Source organism: Tupaia chinensis, unplaced genomic scaffold, assembly GCF_000334495.1.
Source record: "Tupaia chinensis unplaced genomic scaffold, TupChi_1.0 Scaffold145916_1, whole genome shotgun sequence".
Taxonomy (NCBI): Eukaryota; Metazoa; Chordata; class Mammalia; order Scandentia; family Tupaiidae; genus Tupaia; species Tupaia belangeri.
Window position 1 is genome coordinate 1,890,765 of NW_006205774.1, and position 9,340 is coordinate 1,900,104.

The following is a 9,340-nucleotide window of genomic DNA, read 5'->3' on the forward strand; positions in this document are numbered from 1 at the left end:
CGGGTTGTGCTTTTGCTCGCAGCCGCGCGGATTGCCTCCTCCTCACCGCACACACACACACACACACACACACACACTCACACTCACACTCTGCACAGACTTCCAATACCAACGCGTCTTAATGTAAATCAAGGATTAAGAGTGGGAAGAGACGATCATTAGTCATGGACAACAGGTATTTCATCTCTGACAATTTCAGCTTCCTCGGATGCTTATTGATATGGATACCAGAATAATCACTGGTGGTGGCTAGCTTGAGTGGGAGACTGGAGGACTGGCGGTGGCTGTGGTAGAGAGGAGGGGTGAAGTGGGAGGAGTGAGCGGTCGGGTAGGGGACGTGAAAGATGACTTTCAGGCTCTGGGAACCTCTGTCTTTCAGCCTCCTCTGTTTTTGAGTTGCAAAGGATCAGGGACTGGCGGACTGCAGGCTGCCTGTGCTGCTGCCTGGAAGTCGATTTCCATCTAGTTCGGATGGGCCGTGTGTTCTGGAAGGGGGCGGCAGGAGGGAGGAGGATGCTGTGAGCAGAGTTCTTGACGCTCCACTCCTCTGGGGAAGCCGAGCTGTGTGGGAGCCTTCTTACTGAGCGGAGAGCGTGTGAATTGGAAAAGATCCTGAGAGCTGGCTAGTCCCAGTTCCTCTCCAGAAAAGCAGTTGCTCTAGCCTCAGAGATGCTCCCAGCCTTCGCCTGCATCACACTGCAGTAAGTTAAACTCGACACGGTTGGCAATTGGAGTGGCTTCTGGGTATGTGGTGCGGGGGCAGGGAAGCTGAGAAGAAATGGCGAGGAAAGTTAGAAAATCGCAGCTTAGAATTCGATCGTTCGCCTGTCTGAGTCCTGTCCTAGTTATGCATAGCCGGCTGACTCCCAGTTCTCAGCTATTTGCAGACAGCTAATGCTTGCTAGTTAGGTATGCAGGAAGTGCCCAGTGATTTTAGGCAGCAATACTGGTAAATATGTTCTAGATTGAATGTGTTCAAGAGTGCTCTCCTGAAAGTTACTGATGACATGGAAGCTTGCCTTAAAAAAAAAAAAAAAAAAAAGAAAAGAAAAAATCAGAGACCGACTTAGACTTTCAATGCCCTAGTTAATTGTTGCAAGTTTCCTTTCAGATTTGCTACTAATCTGTAAAACAAACAAGCAAGCTAACAAATAGAACAGCAACCCCCAAAAGACTTTGATTTACCTTATTAAATTAAAATGTGAAGTAGGTCTCTAGATAACTGCTAGGGAACAGCCTGGCTGGCACTGATGATATGATAAATATTCAAATACTCTTTCCTGAGTGGGACTTGGGGGTTCCCCCATTTCTCATGGCAACAATGATCTCTTCCACTTGCTAAACGGTCTCTTCCTTGTGATTTCAAAGTGGTGACTTTTACATAGATGGGTCTATACTTAGACACCAAGCAACATTATGTTCACAGGCACAAAATGAAGGCATAAAAAACTTTTAAAAAACAACTTCAACTGGTTGCTCAAATTGCAGATAACCAACTCTTCTAAAAGCAGGTCAGCAAGGGCCAGCCCATTGTAAAGCAAATGACCAAATCAAAGTGGATGCAGACAGAATATTAAAGAGAAGAGGAGAGAAAGCAGAAACAATCTGAAAATGATGGGGCATCTAATCAGCTCTTCTTACACTGACCAAATTTTTAATGGAAAAAAAAAAAAGAGAAGGAAAATAAAAGAAATCCCTCAAGCAGAAAGGATAGATTTTGTAAAATTTCAGAGGATTGCCAAATAAATGACTGTTCCTAGATTCTTCTCCAAGAAAGAATATGAAAAAAACAGAAGTTACCTAAATCAGATTCCAGTATTTTAAGCTGGATACTTTCATATGCTAGCATAAATTCTATAGGATAAGGGAGTATTAAAAACCTATGAAAAAAAAAAACTATGGAGAAATGGAAATTAATTGTGAAATCTGTCCTCAGCAAAGAAGCAACTAAGGACTATTCAATCCTATTATTTTAATTGTAAATTATGTTACTGCTCTATTGCACATAATCTTCATTATTTTACTAAAAAATAAAACATGTCCAGAATGTAATTTGGGTCGTCTTGACTAATTTGCTACTCATCTTGGGCATCTCCAGATATAAAGGCTAATAGAATCTTTTCGGTATTGTTGGAGTACAAACTTGTCATAGGGAACCCATTCTGCACTTGTCATTTCTCTACATGTAAGCTGTTCATGCGACTTTGTGACTCAGAGTACGATATAATTCAGAGTATGGATTTGTTTCATGTTACCTATAGACGAGTGATTGAAAATTTTAGACAGCAAGAAAAAAAAGGAACATTTATGTAAAGACTAGTATAACCCAGTGAGAGCGAGTTCGCAAACAGTTTCTTGATACTCTAGAATAGACTTGTACCTGCACCTTGGGTATTGAGCTAAAGAGAAGAAAAACCAGGCTGGGAACACCAATGCAAATTTATCAAAATTTCTTTGAAGATAGAAATCTAGGTAGACAGAGAGGAGTGACAGCCATGCTTTTGTTTCCTATTTTTCTTGTCCTACTGATAAACGAAGTTTGTGTCATATCTGGGGAGATGATCATCCTGATCATTTTTGAAATAAACTTTTTTTTTTCCTAATACTTAAAACATGGGTAAGGATTGCTGTCTGAAGTAGGCGAGGATCCTATAACTCATAGTTTCCCTTGCATACCATCCAAAGAAGGAAGAGTTGTAGTGACACAAGCCACAGATAGCTACTAGTCCCTAAATCGAATTCTGCCTAATAAATTTCTAGAATGTGATATAGAGGCGTGAAATGACATTTGAAGATCATCTTTTCCTGGATGCTTCTCCTTTTGCCTGGCCTCAAGAACAAAGCAGTCTTTATATATGCATGATTGTGTCACAGGATTCTCTTAGGAGTAATACTTCTGGTTCAGGGCTTCTGCCCAGAAGCAGCTCCAGGCAACCTAGTGAGGAAGCCTCTTCCTATGGCCTCTCTCCTATCCATGGCATTTCTCTCTTGTAAACCATCAACATGAAATTTAACCTCAAGTACTAAGGGTCCCATATCCTTGTTCATCCTTGATTATGAAGTAGGTTCAACTCCTTGACAGCTTTCTAAGGCCTTTCCATGTATGATTTGCTCAGTACGCATTGGATGAGTAACACCGATTGTGAGTACGGTAATTGGAGGTACGGAATTGAGCACATTGAACATGTCATATCACTTATGATGTAACGGCTACTGGAGGGAGGTAGCCTTATCTCCTGGTTAGAATCAACTCAATCTCAGAAAGAAAAGGCAAATTACCAAAAGCAAACTATTTAGTATTAGTGGGTTAGGATTAGCCTCAAGGTGTGACTAACTCTTAATCACTTTGCTACTTGCTTTATTAAAATACTGCCACTCTATGGGTCAGATGGGTGAGTGTATGATTTGTTGAAAGGTGGGAAGTTCTTGAGAAACCATCCCAGTTAGGAGAGCTCTCCTGCTCTAATGACACCCAAGACTGAATCACCCTTAACTAGAACCTAAATGGATGCAAAATCCGAACTTGGCCTACTCACCATTCCAAGTTCTGTTTTGGCTACACGCATTGTGGAAATGAAACTGGAGACATTGCCAGGAAGGAAGATGACGGAGTTAACATGGGATCAGAGAAGTTGAAGGTCCAAAACCTAAAGGGGATAAAACCAAAATAAATGCTCACATGCTGAGAGGCGGTATAAAAATATGCCCACATTCTTGGTCCCAAGGGACACTACAAACCAAATTCTTTGGGTTGTATGTAGAAATCTTTAAAGCCACAGATAGAACACAGACTAGAAACATCTCCTTAAATAGCTGTAAGGTTTGATTATAAAAATTAGATTACGCTTGTCTTCAGATAATTCCTTTTACAGAATTTTTTTAAATGAGAAAAAAAAAATAATGATGATTCAATGAAAAGTGGGGGAGAAAAGCCAGAGGATGACTGAAGAGGTAAAACAGTACATGGAACTCTCACTGGGTCTTGCATAATCATTTTCTGAACATGTGCCAGGAAGCAAAAGGCCATCTTTAACTGGTGAAAATAAAAACCAAAGGGTCCATTTCGGCACAATGTAAAACTTACGGAGACTAACACGATTACTGTCACTCGTCTTCTTTATCACAGAAGACAAATACTAACAAGGAATAAAATGAAAATGTGATGGGCATAGAGCCAAACAATATTTTAAGATTGGTCTTTCTCAGCAAGCTAAATTTAAACAGCTGAAATTCTTTTTTAAGGATTATCTGAGTCAACAATTATAAATGAAGGATTTGCCTTTTAACAGGGAATTTGTACTGCCTCATAAATCTGAAACATGATGTCCTCAACTCAGTTATTTTTGATTGGCAATATGCCAATCACTCGAGATGCAAGGATCACAGAAGCTGTTACCTTCCAAAGCAGAGAGTGAAGAGTATGCTCCAAATGCAAAGCTGTTGCTCCTGAGCCATCCGTTCATGCTGTTGGCCCTGATTCATTCTCCAGTCATTTGTGACACTTCAGCTTGGGCTGGGAATAAAGTTAGAGAGTTGATATCAGAATGTCATGCTAAAAGTGACTTTCGTGCCCATTGGCTCTCTTTCTGTTTCTTAAAAACAACAATAGTAACTTTTATTAGTTGCTTACTGCACACCAGTTGCTTTTCTAATCATCCTGCACATTTAAGCTTGATAATGTGCTCATCAGATAATCCTATTATTATCCTCATTCCCAGTTTATAGAAGAGCAAATTAAGGACCAGCAGGATAAAGTGACTTGTCCACAGTTACAAATTAGTAATCACAAAGCTGGGCTTCGAACCCAGGAAGTCTGGTGGTAGATACCATGCTTTTAACCCAACAATTCTAGAGTCCTCTATTAAATTATCACTGATAATAGCCCTCTCCTCTAGAGTTTGTGCGATGTTGCACATCCTTCCTGCTTACCCACTTGCCTGTCTGCCATTTACTTCTTGACCTGGAAACTTCTCTGCCCTCACTACACATGGATGCGTTTCACTTGCTGAGGTACCTTTACCCCTTAGGCTTCTACTCAGTGTCCTGACACTGAAGGGATTCAGCTTGGAGCTACAGTTTTCCCAGCGGTCCTTCTCTGTGTTCCTACTGAAACTTGTGCTTGCCTTTATTGCTGACTATGCCCTAGAGTGTTGGAATCATGCATTCTACATTGAAGAAGACCAAGTCGTGTGTGCCCTTAGAACTTGAGTGTTTAGCCTAGTATCTAATACAATAGTAGAGCTCAATGAACATTGCTTGTAGTAAATGGAATTCAAGGTTCTATTTTAGTCCTCTGAAGAGATATGTAATTCTACTTCCACAGTATTTAGGCTTTATGTCCTCAGATATCTAGAGAACTGTCTTGAAAGACAATACAAACCCTACGTTCTGTGCCAAAGAATATATTTTAATAAGTAGAACTCACGATTAGTATAAAATTATTCAAAGCACATTTACTCTCCTTTGTGACATTACAAATTTAGAATATAGGGAACAGTATTTTGAAATATGGTGAATGACATATTTATTCCCAGATTCCTAAACTAAAGTTTTCACTGATACTTAATTTCTGATTGTAAGTTATTAATTGTTAATCATTTATTCTAATATGGGGAAATACTAGAATAAATGATTCATCAAAAATGTTTTTCTCTTGTGAGATAATTATGTGTAGTTGTAAAATAATGCTTTCTTTTTGCTGCTTGAACTGTTATTTTCTTTGGGGAAAAACACTTTAGAACAGTTTAATGCAGTCTTAGTTGACAAATAATGAATCATGGCTGCAAGCAGATACCTGTTACTTCACCATTGCTAGTGAGGAATTGTTGATGGTTGGAAACATCAATCCCTAGTAGCTCTTTCCCAAAGAAACTTTAAAAAATATTTATTTATTTATTTGTTATTATTATTTATTTTTTAATTTGACCAGAGAGAGAGAGGGAAAATGAGAACGTAAGCTGCCAAATCCAAGACTCGAACCACAGTTCACCATGTGGGGGAGTCCAGTTCCTAAACCAGCACACCACCTGCTGGCCCCAACATTTTCAATTTATGTGATAACATGACTTCTGTTTTATAATGTTTTCACAAATTTCTTTCATTAAGTATTTAAATATTAGGTCTATGTGAACCAGTCATCATGTATGGGCTTCTAAATACAATACTTAAAAGTGCCATCTTTTGTCAAATTAGTCTATCTTCTTCTATCTAATCCAAACGAATCAGTCATCAAAGAAGACTTACGGTTTGGGGAAAGACAAGATGGAGTGAGTAGGGTGAGAGCTATTCACAATGTCTTTAGAGTTTTATCAATAGTAATCTGAGGATGAGGTTCTCCCACTGTGGCAGGTGGACCCTGCTTTATAATTTACTACTTTCCTTCCTTTAAAACTAGGTCCTGCCATATTTTGATTGTTGATGTTAAGATGGAATTGTGGAATAGGGTGTGGAAAAATCAACTTGACATACAATTTTTCAATGGGCAAAGAAGCATATTGGAGTTTCATCATTCCCTATTTCAGTATTATGATACATGGGTTAAAGCTTAGTCTCTACAGTCAAACTACCTAGACCTAAATACTTACTACTTGGATGACCTGAGCAAGCAACTTAAATTCTATGTTTTAGATTTCTTATAAAAAAGAGAAAATGAAAATGGAATCCATATCAGAGAGTAATATGATTTAATCATGTGTATACGGGACTAAGAATAGAATGCACATAATAAACATTGGAAAACATTAACTATTTATTTCCAATTTATTCTAAATGTTGTCTCAAATAAAGAGCAAAGTAAGAAAATGTTCTGAATAAAATCTAGTTCTGAAAATAGTCCATGTTTTAGATTTATATTAATAACATTTATTAAGTATTATTATAAATACTCTCTTTACAAGGTCTTCATTACTTATTATTTTGTCCAAAAAGTTTTTATTGAATCACAAGAAGAGAGGTAACTGTTAATACACATAAATTAGATAACACATTTAAACTACTCACATACAATGAGCACTCTGAGATTTTAATTTCCTTCCCCTTGTCTAAAATTATCAATATGATAAGAGAGATGTCATTCATTTTTTTCTCTTCTATCATTCTTAAGACATATGAGAACTATTATCCACTTAATATATAAAGTGTTATTCCATTTAGCTTATATTGACCCCTCTACTATACGTTATCTTCAAACAGTTGATAGAAAATGTGTACTATGGAAATAACTATATATGAACTTAATTTTTTTTGCATAAAAATAAACTAGTAATTCAATTCCATTTTTTTTCATCATCTTGTGAAGTCTCCTTATACTTTTACCTCAACATACTGGCAAAACATGACCTCTTGGGTGAGGAAATGTATTACAAATAGATCAACACCCTTTAAATAATATGGAAAAGAAAAAAAGAGGAAGGAATAGAGGTGCTTTGGAAAAGCATTATAATTTTATGACCTGAAAACATAACTTCAAGCAGAAAAGATGAATTTTTAGTTTATTCAGCAGCTTGTTTTGCTGAGACAGAGAATATAAGAAAGTGTTTCATCCTTGGCTTTTGACAAGGAATCTCTTTGCTTGTTCCTTAATGAAAAAGTAAGAGCTGAGGAACTCTCATCTCTCACGCCTTTTCTTTGGTATATCTGAGAGATCTTCAGGGATGTAATACTCAGTTACTCCTTGGAAACATAAGGTTTATATAACTGGAGATATTAAAATGATCACCTAGGGGCCAACAGGTGGTATGGTTGGGGCGCTGGACTCCCACATGGCTGATCACAGTTCAAGTCCTGGACCTGGCAGCTTGCTTTCTCAGTTTCTCTTTTTCTCTCTTTTTCCAGTGAGTGCAGTGTGCCCTATAGCAAATTAAAATAATAATAATAAATATAATTAAATAAGGAATTCTTTAAAAAATATAATCACTTTAAGAGACACCACTACTGACACCGTAACCCTCTATCCTGTTTCATCCTTCAGTCATTGTTGGGATACTCTGTTCCTGGCATTCTGCCTGGAGCAGAAAAGGAAGAGTAATACTGACAGATAAATTTCTGTAGTACTAAAGGTTACAGATCAGTGGCAGAGAAAGCCAAAATAAAGGTATCAAAACAAAGAGGTAAGTACAATGTTCCTTGTTGTAATAGCTGTAGAAAGGAAACAAAGAATTGATATGGAAAAGAACAGATAATCCTATTCATATTGGAACCAGCTGGTTACAAGAGTAAGGACTACGCCTGTCCCTTCCCCCACCCCATATGCTTTTTTACACTGTAGACCTGATCTGTGCTGTTGACAGTGAGTATGAGGTGGCAGTATGTACCAGAGGATTCTACACCTGAAGGAATCCTTTAGACCAGGACAGGTGAACTCACAGTGAATCAGAATTTTAGAATTATTTAGCAAAACATTTTCATTCAGTCAAAAACATGACACCCACATTGCTTTTCCCTTTACCTTTATATTATAGGATTATTCAGCTTTGGACAGCTTTTAAACATTAGAAAAATGCAAGCACTCGGTGTTGCTTAGTAACTTCTCTTGCCTGTCATTTTGGGTTCTACATAAACAACTTGTAACTTCCCCACACTTGTCCCAAATTACTAGAATTGAGAAAGAGCACACTACCTGATGAGTCACTTTGCTATAGTGTTGTTCTTAATAAGTGTTCTGATTACCAGTATGGGTGCTCTATTGTTACATAATGTTGTTTGCTACAGCATATGTTAGAACTTGCTATTTGGCAAATAGAGGTTCCTTTCCTGTCACACATTAAAGAAATCATGGTGTAAAAGCCATTCAGGGCCCAGCCGCGTGGCTCAGTGATAAAACTATGTGCTGTAAGGCTAAAAACCATGTGGCAGACAGTGGGTTCTTTTTTTTTTTTTTGGAGAGTTTTTTGCTATAGGGTGCATGTACTCACCAGAAAGACAGAGAGAGACAGAGAGACAGAAAGCAAGAAATTACCCTCCAAGGGGGATGGCCACACCACAATCCCTTCTCCTCCATTTTCCTCTCTGGATCTTGGGCATGCCCACATATGGGTCTGGGACTCCAACCACGGTTACTATGTGGGAGTCCAGAGACATAGCCACTACACCACCTTGCTGGTCCCAACAGCTGGTTCATATACATAGTGGGCTTGAAAATCTGCTGGACTGAGTGCCTAAGATCCAGGAGGAGGGGATGGAACTGGGACGTGATGAGACTCTGTGGAGGTGCTTTTCTGTCTACCTGTCTTGTTTCTCTCTACTTATTTCCTTCTCTCTCACACATGGGTGCACATGTAGCCTTTGTCATAAAAACAACAGAACCATTCAATTTCATTTGGGTCTCTGGGTTTGAATATGC

At 38.3% G+C, this 9,340-nt stretch overlaps 1 protein-coding gene across 1 annotated transcript in view; it reads left to right on the forward strand.

Annotated features, from left to right (window-relative positions):
- The first annotated feature begins 344 nt into the window (after positions 1-344).
- The window catches only part of DGKB (diacylglycerol kinase beta), an 881,803-nt gene continuing 872,807 nt past the window's right edge, over positions 345-9,340 (forward strand). The window contains exon 1 of the mRNA XM_006168687.3: positions 345-701. The gene's annotated coding sequence lies outside the window, so the exon portion shown is untranslated. The remainder of the gene's footprint in view (positions 702-9,340) is intronic.